This window comes from Nycticebus coucang, chromosome 4 (assembly GCF_027406575.1).
Source record: "Nycticebus coucang isolate mNycCou1 chromosome 4, mNycCou1.pri, whole genome shotgun sequence".
Taxonomy (NCBI): Eukaryota; Metazoa; Chordata; class Mammalia; order Primates; family Lorisidae; genus Nycticebus; species Nycticebus coucang.
In genome coordinates this window covers 40,580,863-40,595,082 of record NC_069783.1, presented here as the reverse complement: position 1 = coordinate 40,595,082, position 14,220 = coordinate 40,580,863, and the positions used below count along the sequence as shown (strand labels likewise).

General features: G+C 39.3%; 1 protein-coding gene and 1 pseudogene across 6 annotated transcripts in view; both read right to left on the bottom strand.

Annotated features, from left to right (window-relative positions):
• EML4 (EMAP like 4) overlaps window positions 1-14,220 on the bottom strand; it is a 259,337-nt gene that overhangs the window by 155,274 nt on the left and 89,843 nt on the right. The window lies entirely within an intron of this gene.
• Window positions 11,306-11,760, bottom strand: LOC128583303 (40S ribosomal protein S27-like; annotated as a pseudogene).

The window sequence follows — 14,220 nt, the reverse complement described above, 5'->3', positions numbered from 1 at the left end:
TTAAAGAACATACAGAAGACAAACATGGGCTATATATAACACTAACATACATTATATATATATATATAATCAGCACTGTGCTAAAAACTCTGTAAAACAAAAGATAACTACTTAACAGTTAACTGCGAAGGAGAAAAGGGCAAGGGAATAAACAGACTGAGTGACAGCAATCAAATGCAATGTATGGATCTTGTTTAATTCCTGATGTAAACAAACCACTGTAGAACCACCACGAGACAACCAGGAATGTCTGACTGGATATTTGATATTAAGAAATTATTGTTAAATTTTAAGTCTGATAATGAATGAAGAGTTCTTTCAGAAATATAAACTCAAGTGAGATTTTAAAACTACAAAGAGAAGGAAGGGTAAAGCACACTGACACTAGGTGACAAGTAACAAAGAAAATAGCTATAAAACTGTCTAGTTACAATTGTCTAGAATCATTTAGTGTAAGGAATAAGTGGCCCCATACAAACAGCTCTTAAAGACACCAAGTCTAATGCTCATAATAACTACCATCAGTCATCAACATTAAGTTAAATTTTGTACTTTTTTTACAGCTTAGGTCAAACAAATGTCCAAATAACGGAATATGATGCATAGAAGTTTATTTTTTATCCCTGCTGAGAAGGTAAGACGATAACATGTTTTAAGTGGAAAAAGAAATGGTTGATTTTGCTGCTTAAATACATTTTCTTTTCTTTTTTTTTTTTGTGCTATTTAGTTTTATTATGATATATTTTTTTTTATTGTTGGGGATTCATGGAGGGTACAATAAGCCAGGTTACACTGATTGCAATTGTTAGGTAAAGTCCCTCTTGCAATCATGTCTTGCCCCCATGAAGTGTGACACACACCAAGGCCCCACCCCCCTCCCTCCGTCCCTCTTTCTGCTTCCCCCCATAACCTTAATTGTCATTAATTGTCCTCATATCAAAATTGAGTACATAGGATTCATGCTTCTCCATTCTTGTGATGCTTTACTAAGAATAATGTCTTCCACGTCCATCCAGGTTAATACGAAGGATGTAAAGTCTCCATTTTTTTTAATGGCTGAATAGTATTCCATGGTATACATATACCACAGCTTGTTAATCCATTCCTGGGTTGGTGGGCATTTAGGCTGTTTCCACATTTTGGCGATTGTACATTGAGCTGCAATAAACAGTCTAGTACAAGTGTCCTTATGATAAAAGGATTTTTTTCCTTCTGGGTAGATGCCCAGTAATGGGATTGCCAGATCAAATGGGAGGTCTAGCTTGAGTGCTTTGAGGTTTCTCCATACTTCCTTCCAGAAAGGTTGTACTAGTTTGCAGTCCCACCAGCAGTGTAAAAGTGTTCCCTTCTCTCCACATCCACGCCAGCATCTGCAGTTTTGAGATTTTCTGATGTGGGCCATTCTCACTGGGGTTAGATGATATCTCAGGGTTCTTTTGATTTGCATTTCTCTAATATATAGAGATGATGAACATTTTTTCATGTGTTTGTTAGCCATTCGTCTGTCATCTTTAGAGAAAGTTCTATTCATGTCTCTTGCCCATTGATATATGGGATTGTTGGCTTTTTTCATGAGGATTGAGTTCTCTATAGATCCTAGTTATTAAGCTTTTGTCTGATTGAAAATATGCAAATATCCTTTCCCATTGTGTAGGTTGTCTCTTTGCTTTGGTTATTGTCTCCTTAGGTGTACAGAAGCTTTTCAGTTTAATGAAGTCCCATTTGTTTATTTTTGTTGTTGTTGCAATTGCCATGGCAGTCTTCTTCATGAAGTCTTTCCCCAGGCCAATATCTTCCAGTGTTTTTCCTATGCTTTCTTGGAGGATTTTTATTGTTTCATGCCTTAAATTTAAGTCCTTTATCCATCTTGAATCAATTTTTATGAGTGGAGAAAGGTGTGGGTCCAGTTTCAGTCTTTTACATGTAGACATCCAGTTCTCCCAACACCATTTATTGAATCGGGAGTCTTTCCTCCAAGGTATGTTCTTGTTTGGTTTATCGAAGATTAGGTGGTTTGTAAGATATTAGTTTCATTTCTTGGTTTTCAATTTGATTCCAAGTGTCTATGTCTCTGTTTTTGTGCCAGTACCATGCTGTCTTGACCACTATGGCTTTGTAGTACAGACTAAAATCTAGTATGCTGATGCCCCCAGCTTTATTTTTGTTACTAAGAACTGCCTTAGCTATACGGGGTTTTTTCCGGTTCCATACAAAACGCAGGATCATTTTTTCCAAATCTTGAAAGTACGATGTTGGTATTTTGATAGGAATGGCATTGAATAGGTAGATTGCTTTGGGAAGTATAGACATTTTAACAATGTTGATTCTTCCAAGCCATGAGCATGGTATGTTCTTCCATTTGTTAATATCCTCTGCTATTTCCTTTCTGAGGATTTCATAGTTTTCTTTATAGAGGTCCTTCACCTCCTTCGTTAGGTATATTCCTAGGTATTTCATTTTCTTTGAAACTATGGTGAAGGGAGTTGTGTCCTTAATTAGCTTCTCATCTTGACTGTTATTGGTGTATACAAAGGCTACTGACTTGTGGACATTGATTTTATATCCTGAAACATTACTGTATTTTTTGATGACTTCTAGGAGCCTTGTGGTTGAGTCTTTGGGGTTCTCTAAGTATAAGATCATGTCGTCAGCAAAGAGGGAGAGTTTGACCTCCTCTGCTCCCATTTGGATTCCCTTTATTTCCTTGTCTTGCCTAATTGAAAATACATTTTCTTTACCCACCACCCCCCAGAAACACACCACCCAACAGTAACTTGATCTAAGATAATTAAATATAAAAACAGGATAGTAAGAATTATGATTCTGAATGACCACAAAATACCTTCAAACTAATTTACATTAATGCTCTAGTCCAGCAGTCCCCAATGTTTTTGGAAGCAGAGACTGGTTTCACGGAAGACAATGTTTCCAGGGATCAGGGGTTGGGGAATCGTTTTGCTTTGAGTCTGCAAGCAACTGATTTATTTTGGTCTCTGTGCAATCAAATCTCTCTGCTAATAATTATTTGTATTTGTAGCCACTCCCCAGGAATGGCATGACCACCTCAGCTCCACCTCATATCATCAGGCATTAGATTCTCTTAAGGAACATGAAACCTAGATCTCTTCCACGTGCAGTTTACAGTAGAGTTGGCACTCCTATGAGGATCTAATGCCCTGCTGATCTGACAGGAGGCAGACCTCTGGGGATATTGTGAGCAATGGGGAGTGGCTGTAAATACAGATGAAATGTCACTGGCTGGCCCCCACTCACCTCCTGCTGCGCACCCCAGTTCCCAACAAGTCACACACCTACCACCTACCAGTCTGTGGCCAGGGGCTTGGGGACTGCAGCTCTAGTCTATGTCTTTAACACATTTTTATGAAATAAAATATGCAGGTACAAAATTATTAAAATAGAGAACCATAAGAAGTTTGCTAACTTAAAATCACATAATTCAAACTTTCACCTGAACCTTATTTAAAATTATATAAAAATGCTGTTGCTGTGGGTTGAATTCTGTAAATCCTCACCCCCCCAGTCCCTCAGAATATGACTGTATTTGGAGATAATCTTTAAAGAGGTAACTGGTTAAAATGAACTGCTATCTCCATATGAGAGGAAACTTGCATAGTGGGTTACACCTGTAATCTCTACACTTTAGAAGGCTGAAATGGGAGGATCGCTTGAGCCCAGAAGTTTGAGACCAGGGGAACTGGGGAACAAAAGTGCAACCCATCTTTACAAAAAATTTTTTAAAGTAAAAAATTAGCCAAGTGTGGTGGTGTGTGTCTACATGAGAGGCTGAGACAGGAGGACTACTTAAGCCCAGGAGTTGGAGGTTTCAATAAGCTGTGACTATACCACTGCACTCCATTGTGGATGACAAAGCAAGACCCTGTCTCAAAAACAAACAAATAAATAAATAAAGGGAAAAAACAACAATGAACCCTATGCAAAACTAAAAATAATACTGATGTGAACATATCTGTAACATCCCAACACGCATACGGGCGTACATATATTCCCTTGTTTTGATTACTGTGAGAACACTGAAGGCAATGAGTACATCTAGTGCATAGAGCTTGGCTTCTAAATACCATTCTCCGTGAAAAAAGTTAGGGCTCCCTGAAAAGCTGGTTGATTCCACAGCTGCAGCAGAGAGAGTATAAAATGAATCTGAATCATTTTATTGTGTCAGAAAGCAAGAGAAAGTACTAAAAGAATGATGGGAACATATCAAAAGAACACAGAAGCCAGTTTGAATGGGCACCCACTGGCCAAATATGTTCTATTTGAACATATAGAAAAAAGTAAGGCCAGGTATAATGGCTGTCTATAATCCTAGCACATTGTAAAGCAGAAGCAGGTGGACTCCTTGAGAGCTCAGGAGTTCAAGAGCAGCCTGAGCAAGAGAGAAATTCCTGTCTCTGTTAAAAATAGAAAAAACTAATTGGGCATCAGGGCAGGCCCTTGTAGTCCCAGCTACTTGGGAGGCCAAGGTAAGAGGGTGCCTTGTGCCCAAAACTTTGAGGTTGCTGTGAGCTGTGACACCATAGCACTCTAACCAGGGTAACAGAGTGAGACTCTGTCTCATAAAAATAAAAAATAATATAAAATAAAACAAAATAAGGCTCAGCACTACTACTGAGTAGTAGCAGTAGTAGTAGTAGTACTGTGGCTAGCACAGTAGTTATGGCGCCAGCCACATACATACACCAAGGCTAGCGGTTCGAACCCGGCCTGGGCCAGCTAAACAATAAAGACAACTACAACAAAAAAATAGCCATGCGTTGTGGCTGATGCCTGTTGTCCCAGCTACCTGGGAGGCTGAGGCAAGACAATAGCTTAAGCCCAAGAGTTGGAGGTGGCTCTGAGCTGTGATGCCACAGCACTCTACTGAGGGCAACAGAGTGAGACAAGGAGGGAGGGAAGGAGGGAGGGAAGGAGGGAAGGAAAGGAAGGAAAAGAAGGCCTGAGTCCATATAGATATAAATAAACCAAGAAATTGAAGATCTGGTGAGGAAAAGAATATTTACAAAATTTCAAAGCACCTCCTACAATACTTATTAACTACAAAGAACAAAAAGTAATTTTATGGTGAAGAGGCCTGGCAGATAATCCCATAATCAAATGATCAAGATGGACATTATCAGTAATGGGACATAAATTGTGTGCCACCTGACAAAATGCAATGAGACAAACACAGCTTCATTTCTGTGACATTTCTACCGAAGATGCATTAACTTGAGTCTAATCAGAATAAAACATCAAATTTAGGGGCATTCTATAATATAATTGGCCTGAAATCTTCCAAAGTGGCAACGTCACGAAGCCTAAAAGACTAAGGAACTGTTCCAGATTGATAGAAACAAAAAAGACAGGACAACTAAATTCAACATGTAATTCTGAACTAGATCTTTTACGTAGAAAAGATATTTTTAAGGCAATTAGTAAAACTAGAACAGGTCTTGGTATTAGTGTTAATGCATCAACATTTATTTCCTTTGTTGGGTGTAGTATGGTTATAGAAGAGAAAGTACTTGTTTGTAGGAAATAAACACTGAAATCTTAGGGTGATATGGCATCAAGTCAGCAACTTAATTTTCAAATCACAACGAGCATAAAAACCATAGACACCCTCAGCTCCCTTGGGTAAGGGTTGCAAACATATGTACAGAAAGGCCAGGCAATAAAGTAAATGACTGAAACAAGCTGGGTATAATGTAAGAACTGAAGCCGGGCGGCGCCTGTGGCTCAGTCGGTAAGGCGCCGGCCCCATATACCGAGGGTGGTGGATTCAAACTCGGCCCCGGCTGAACTGCAACCAAAAAATAGCTGGGCGTTGTGGCAGGCGCCTGTAGTCCCAGCTACTCGGGAGGCTGAGGCAAGAGAATCGCTTAAGCCCAGGAGTTAGAGGTTGCTGTGAGCTGTGTGATGCCACGGCACTCTACTGAGGGCCATAAAGTGAGACTCTGTCTCTACAAAAAAAAAAAAAAGAACTGAAGCCACTAACCTGATGCACCACTTAGTGAGTATACAGACCATTTGGAAGGCAAGTGCAGAGTATCAAAATCATTCCATTTTTCAACAGAAACCAAAGATACAGATTTTTCTGTGAAATTTCCCAATTTTTAAAACACTCAAAAGGGCCAAACAAAACATCTCTGTCGGCTAAATCTAAATCTAAATCTCTGGCCCAGAGACATGCTTCTCAAACTGAGGCCTAGGGATAAAGCAAAGCCGCATGATATATACACGGAACATATTTTTGAAGCCACGGTTTTACCCTAAGGGTTTGCCTGGAATTTTCTGGGAGAGGAGACAATTTCATATTTTTAAAATGCTATATTTTAGAGTATAATGCAAAGTTCATCCGATTTTTTAAAAAACTTCATTTGAAAATAATTTCAAGCTCAGAGAAAGAACAAGAACAGTACAAAGAACATCCGTATAGCTTTTGCCAAATTCATCTACTGTTAACATTTTATCCACTCACTTTATTTGCACAATTGCCAAGTACCCTACCTCCCTCCCTCCTTTCATATATGTGTTCATATGTATGTGTACATATATAAAATATATATATATTTTTTTTCTGAACCTTTTGAGAGTTAAGTTACAAACATCATGGCCCTTTATCCCTAACAACTAGTTTGTAATTCCTAAGAATAAAAACATTCTCTTACATAACTTTAGGATGGTCATCAACTTCAGTGAATTAAACATTAATGCAATACTTTAATCTACCATCTATATTTCAGTTTGCAAAGTGATACAATAATTTATTTTATCATATTTTCCCCAATACACTCAGTATAAAGTATTTGCATTTAGGTGTCATATCTCCTTTGTCTCCTTTAATGTTACATTTCCACAGTCTTTGTCTTTATAAATTAATATAAATGTATATATAGCTCCTTCACTTTTTAAAAAATAGGATGCTCCCCATTTAGAGTTGAAAGTTTCCTCATGATTAGATTCAGGCTATCCATTCATTGCCGGAAAACAATTAAATGATGTATCCCTCTAAAGGCAGTTCATCCAGAGACATACAATGACCACTGGTGATAGGTATTTTGACCATGGATTCAAAGTTTTGTCTGACTTCACCACTGTATACAGTTACTGTTTTTCCTCCTTGCAACTAATAAGCAATATGTGGGGTGAAATTTAAGACTATGCAGACATCCTGCTCCTTATCAAAATAGCCCCCTACATTTAGCATCTATTGCTGAGTCCCATCTGAACCAATCTTTTATTATAATGGCTAGCAAAATAATCATATGAATTTATTATAACGGCTAGCAAAATAATCAGATGAATTTTAAAGTTAAATAGACATCAATTTTTTTTTCATACCCAGATCCATTAGACATAAATGCTCAGTCTTCTCCAATTTAGGAACACTATAATGCAATGGTTTGAAAATCAAGATTAGAATAATCGGAGGTAGCTTTGAGGAAAAAAACAAAAAATGTACTTGAGACATGACTTAAAGACTGGACATACTTTAAGTAGCTTAATAAGGAAGTGGAGAGCATGTCAAGAAACAGACAACTCCAACAAGAAAGCTAAAAGAATATGGTAAATACACTTTTTTTTTTTTTTGGTAGAGACAGAGTCTCACTGTACCGCCCTTGGTAGAGTGCCGTGGCGTCACACAGCTCACAGCAACCTCTAACTCTTGGGCTTACGCGATTCTCTTGCCTCAGCCTCCCGAGCAGCTGGGACTACAGGCGCCTGCCACAACGCCGGGCTATTTTTTTTTTGTTGCAGTTTGGCCGGTGCTGGGTTTGAACCCGCCACCCTCGGCATATGGGGCCGGCACCCTACTCACTGAGCCACAGGCGCCGCCTGGTAAATACACTTTTAAACAAATAATCCTTTTGTAAAGTAAACATAAGCTAGGCAATCAATTTTATAAAATCACATTTTTACATATTGAGTCTGCCTGAACTGCACTGATATTAGAACTACACATATCATTTTGCTGCTATTGATATTAAACTTATTCTGATCATACTCAGCTTCTAAAAACTTCACAAAAATATAACACACAATTCATAATTACTTCTGGTTTCTCATCTACCCTTTTTCTTTTTTTTTTAGAGACAGAGTCTTACTTTGTTGCCCTCAGTAGAGTGATGTAGCGTCACAGCTCACAGCAACCTCAAACTCTTGGGCTAAGGCGATTCTCTTTCCTCAGCCTCCCGAGTAGCTGGGACTACAGGTGCCTACCACAACACCCACCTCTGTATGTTGACCAGTTTGTTACTCTGGACTTACAGAGGTTCTACTGTATATCACCTGGTCTCTCAAAGATAGGATTAGCCACTAAAATTGTATCTTTCATTTGACTATGACCAACAAAAAGAAATTTTACACTGCAATCTAAGGCAAACGTATAACTGAAATTTACAGTTTCAAAAAGCACTGTCATGCAAAGCGCTGATATTTTATATTCTTTCTTCCTTATTTTTCTCCTCCTTGTTTTTTCAATGTTACTCTTTTTTTTTGTGGTTTTTGGCTGGGGCTGAGTTTGAACCCGGCACTTCCAGCATATGGGACTGGCGTCCTACTCCTTGAGCTACAGGCGCTGCCCATGTTACTCTTTTTTTTTTTTTTTTTTTGAGACAGTCTCACTCTATTGCCCCAGGCTAAAGTGCCTTGGCATAGGCCTAGCTCACAGCAACCTCAAACTCCTAGGTTCAAGTGATCCTCCTGCCTCAGCCCAAGTGAGACTACAGGTGTCCGCCACAATGCCCAGCTCATTTTTCTATCTGTAGTTGAGACGAGGTCTTGCTTTTGTTCAGGCTGGTCTCAAACTCCTAAGCTCACGAGATACTCCCAGTTAGGCCTCCCAGCGTGCTAGGATTATACGTATGAGCCATCCTGTTCAGCCCTAACGTTGCTCTAGATCTACATTAAAATCTGACTTTAAAATCCTTTCATAGGTCATGCACAAGACTTGTACTTCAAAACACTACCCCAAAACCTAGCAGAGTTCTTTATCAGATTACCAACAAAGTATGTTTCATTAATTTCAAGTGAAATGAGAAAATAAGAACATAGTGAGTTATAACAACTTTTTTTTGAGACAGAGCCTCAAGCTGTCCAGGCCCTGGGTACAGTGCGGTGGCATCACAGCTCACAGCAACCTCCAGCTTCTGGACTCAAGTGATTCCCCTGCCTCTGCCTCCCAAGTAGCTGGGACTACAGGCACCTGCCACAACGCCCAGCTATTTTTTGGTTGCAGCCGTCGTTGTTTGGCGGGCCTGGGTTGGATTTGAACCCGCCAGCTCAGGTGTATGTGGCTGGCACCTTAGCCACTTGAGCCACAGACGCAGAGCCAGTTATAATAACTTTTAAAATCTTTATTTTGAGGTTGTATATTATTTATTTTGAGTCTTCAAATGTCACCTTTTTATAAAATGTTGTATGAAAGTTAAAGTTAAGTTGTCAACTATATACTAATCCCCAAAGGTTTTTTCCTCCAAATTTTATCAGATATGAAATCTCACAGTGGAGAGATTTCATGAAAATGAAAGATTTCATGAAATCTTCACAGTGAGATTTCAAAGACACATAAGAGCGTCACCTTTCAACACGGTGTATAATTTGACTTAGGAAAATAAGACATAATAATTTTTTTTTTTTGCAGTTTTTTTTTTTTTGGCCGGGGCTGGGTTTGAACCCACCACCTCCAGCATATGGGGCCGGTGCCCTATTCCTTTGAGCCACAGGTGCCGCCCAAGACATAATAATTTTAAGATTTTTTTTTTTTGCAGTTTTTGGCAGGGGCTGGGTTTGAACCCGCCACCTCCGGTATATGGGGCTGACACCCTACCCCTTTGAGCCACAGGCGCTGCCCTTAATTTTAAGATTTTAAATAATTACTTCCATCATACAATGTAAGACATCTGTGATAGGCTTGGCGCCTATAGCTCAGCAGCTAGGGCACCATCCACATACACCAAAGCCGGCAGGTTTGAATCCAGCCTGGGCCTGCCAAACAACAATGACAACTACAACCAAAAAATGGCTGGGTGATGCGGTGGACACCTGTAGTCCCAGCTACTTAGGAGGCTGAGGCAAGAGAATCGCTTAAGCCCAAGAATTTGAGATTGCTGTGAGCTGTGACACTACAGCACTCTACTCAGGGAGACAGCTTGAGACTCTGTCTTGAAAAAAAAAAAAAAAAAGACATCTGTGATAAGTACCCTAAGAATACCTTGGACTGGGAATGAAAGGAAATAAATAGGAAGGGTTTTCAGAAAAGACAGTAAGGCTGAGGCTTGAGCACTGCTTGAGCCCACAGTTAGAGAATAGCCTAGGCAAATATAGCAAGAGTCTATCTCAATAAAATTAAAAAAAAAAAGAAACAATACTGAATTGGAACTTGAAAAGTTCTAAGAATAGTCACGAGGATAAAAAGACGAACAATGTCAACCAAGTTTGGGAAATGTAAAAGAGGTCATTTTGACCAGAACATTTTAGGACAGCAGAAAAGAGATAAAAGAAGGCTTGACAAGAGGCTAAATGATTGAACTTAGTCTTTAATGCAATGAAGTAATCTGAGAAGGTAAATGGCACGATCAAAGCACAGCTTTAGAAAGATTAATCTGAGGTCTTGTACAAAATCAACTAGACAGGTAGAGATTCTTGAGGCTGTGCATAATCCAGACACGGAGTAAGTATCTGAACTAACATGGTAGAAAAGGGATGAGAAGAGGTGACAAGCACTGTCAAAAGTCTTACAAGAGATTTTAACATGGTAGGCTAAAATGGCAAAGAATCAAACATGAGATTTCAAGGCTGGATGATATAGTCAGTAGGAAATAAGGAAAAGAAGCTGATTTAAAAGAGAAGTTCAGATTCGGGTACATTAGGTTTGATAGAGCCTTATGAAGAATCAGTGATGGGGTAGGAAAAGAACATTGGACTCCCATCAGCAAAATCTGAGTTCAAATGAAAGAAAAAGGAAAAGAAAAAAAAAAAAAGGGTTACAATCCAGTGAAAAAAAACAGAATGCAAAATTATTATATACTATTAAAAAACTAGGCACTGGAAACGACTAGAAGTATGTCATTGTGTTAACTTGAGTTGTGTACTGATGGGCTAGAGAAAAGATTTATTTTCTTATTCTTCTTTTTGTATTGTTTTCATTATTTAAAAACAATATCCCCATAAATTAGTCCTACCTCCAAAAAGAAAAACGATTCTCACAAATTAGTCCTCCTCCAAGAAAAACTCTGGATTCAAATAGCACACTCTCTAAATCCATCTCATCTATAAAAGACTAACAATTTACCCCCCAAGGTTAATATGCAAATTAGCTGATAAAAGCTCTCTGTAAACTATAAAGCAATATATAAAATTAAGGCATTGTAATAGTGTAAGATAGCTAGCTAGAAAATGAGATCATATGCAGACATAGAAATATAGATTTTTTTTTTATCCAAAATGTATTCATTGGGATAGTTTCCCATTCATTCAAGCAGGTTACTTTCAGTGCTGCTTCCTTCTGAAGGAACATCCTTCTGTTCCTTGCTTTTCCCCTTTGGCTGGCAGAGGACAGTAGAGCAACTAATACAAAACTATTATTTGTGCATGGCTAGACACTGTGGTGATATTACAGCATCCCGGGCATATCACATCCATGATGTAGGAAGTGGAGCTCTGCACCAGACACCACTTCTTGTGTTGCCTCTTTTCTTCTTCTGGAGAGGGATGAAGGAGATCCTTTGCAAGAGGCATTTTCTTTCTTTTTTTTTTTTTTGTAGAGACAGAGTCTCACTGTACCGCCCTCGGGTGCAGTGCCGTGGCGTCACACGGATCACAGCAACCTCTATCTCTTGGTACGCGATTCTCTTGCCTCAGCCTCCCGAGCAGCTGGGACTACAGGCGCCCGCCACAACGCCCGGCTATTTTTTTGTTGCAGTTTGGCCGGGGCTGGGTTTGAACCCGCCACCCTAGGCATATGGGGCCAGCGCCCTACTCACTGAGCCACAGGTGCCACCCTGCAAGAGACATTTTCTTGTGTGGAGGCCATCACTGCTGGAAAGGACTATACTAGATTTGGAAATCTTTTGCACTGAGGTAACAGGTGATGAAGTAGACTATTTCCCTAAACTTGTAAAAAGTTTTAAACTTCTATTTTTAAACCAATATAATTTTCTCAAGTTTCTTATTAATACTGAAGTTTTACATACATGTTATACAAATGGACTTCCACATAAAATAGTTTTTCCACGTTATTAAAATTTAAACAAGAGAAAAAGAACTACCCTGTTTTCCCGAAAATAAGACCTACTTACAGGAAAGATAAGACGTCCCCTGAAAATAAGACCTAGCGCATCTTTGGGAGCACGCCTTAAAATAAGACACTGTCTTATTTTCGGGGAAACAGGGTAGCAATATTATTAATACTATCCTCTACAATTTGGACTGCTAAATAGATTATTTCATTGCTTTAAAAGCCAGGCTCTATAAAGATAAATCTAGCAATCTCCAAATGTTCTTTGTCAGCAGTTGTTTGACACATAACACAGTACACTATTCCCCTATCCCATTTCTGGTACTTATGTTTAAAACATCTGTAGGGTGGCGCCTGTGGCTCAAGGGGTGGGGCGCCAGTCCCATATGCCGGAGGTGGCGGGTTCAAACCCAGCCCTGGCCAAAAAAAAAAAACATCTCTAGATACAGTATCTATTCAAAACTAGGCAGGCAGTAAGTATCCAAAGAACAAGTGTGCCCTTTTTCTTGTTCTTCCCTAAGAAGAACCAAGACAGTACTGGTCCACATCCAGCGTTAATCCACATACACACTGAGAAATAATCTGGCTAACTCACGTTACAGATGTTCTATTAACAAGTGAAAAGTTACTATTTACAAGGCTGGGCACGATGGCTCACACCTGTAATCCTAGCACTCTGGGAGGCCAAGGTGGACGGATTGTTTGACCAACCTGAGCAAGAGTGAGATGTCTCTATTAAAAATAGAAAACTTAGCCAGGATGGTGGCACCTGCCTATAGTCCCAGCTACTCAAGAGGCTGAGGCAAAAGGATTGCTGCTTGAGCCCAAGAGTTTGAGGTTGCAGCGAGCTGTGACACCATGACACACTAGTCTGGGGCAAGAGAGTGAGACTCTGTCTCAAAAAAAAAAGAAAGAAAGAAAAGTTACTATTTTACAGTAGTTAGAACTACCCAAAAAAGGGGGAAAAGTTACTATTTACGTCATATTATGTAACTTAAGTCTATCTTCACCCTTTTGAGAGGCAATCAACAAGAAATTAAAAGTTGTTTAACAAAAATCTCCCTAATAATGCTATTGCATAGAAACACTTTCACGTAAATGTATAAAGAATGCATTAGAATAGGTTAATATTTAAAAATCACATACTGCATTGTTTCTTTAAGAAAGCAAGACAGGCCCCACGCCTGTAGCTTAAGTGGCTAAGGCGCCAGCCACATACACCGGAGCTGATGGGTTCAAATCCAGCCTGGTTCCGCCAAACAACAATGACAACTACAACAAAAACATTGCCAGGCATTGTGGTGGGCGCCTGTAGTCCCAGCTACTCGGGAAGCTGAGGCAAGAGAATCACGTAAGCCCAAGAGTTGGAGGTTGCTGTGAGCTGTGACTCCACGACACTCTATGCAGGGTGACAGCTTGACGCTCTATCTCAAAAAAGAAAAAAGAAGAAGAAAAAGAAAGCAAGACAACATATGTGATGAGAAATCATAGTTTTAATAATGTGATGTTAAAAGTCTTTCTTAAAATAGTCCATAAATTAACGCATACTGTTACTATTTGGGTTTTTTGATTATTTTTGAGACAGAGTCTCACTACGTCACCCTCGGTAGAGTGCCATGCCGTCACAGCTCCCAGCAACTTCAAACTCTTGGACTTAAGCGATTCTCTTGCCTCAGCCTCCGGACTACAGGCACCCACCACAACGCCTGGCTATGTTACCACTTGTTAATATGTATATCCTATACCCAGAAATTTGTGTTTCTTAGAGATATATAGATATACAGATACCAGCCCTATGATTTCATTCACTACAACTTTTTGAGGGGAAAAGGTTTTGAGTTTTGTTTTTTAACTTTTGAGGCAGAAAAACTTAAAGCTGACATGTTTAAGTATACACTTTCTTTAAAGTGCAAATGCTGACTAACCTACAGGCTTATTCCAAGGTAAAAACCTTTATTATG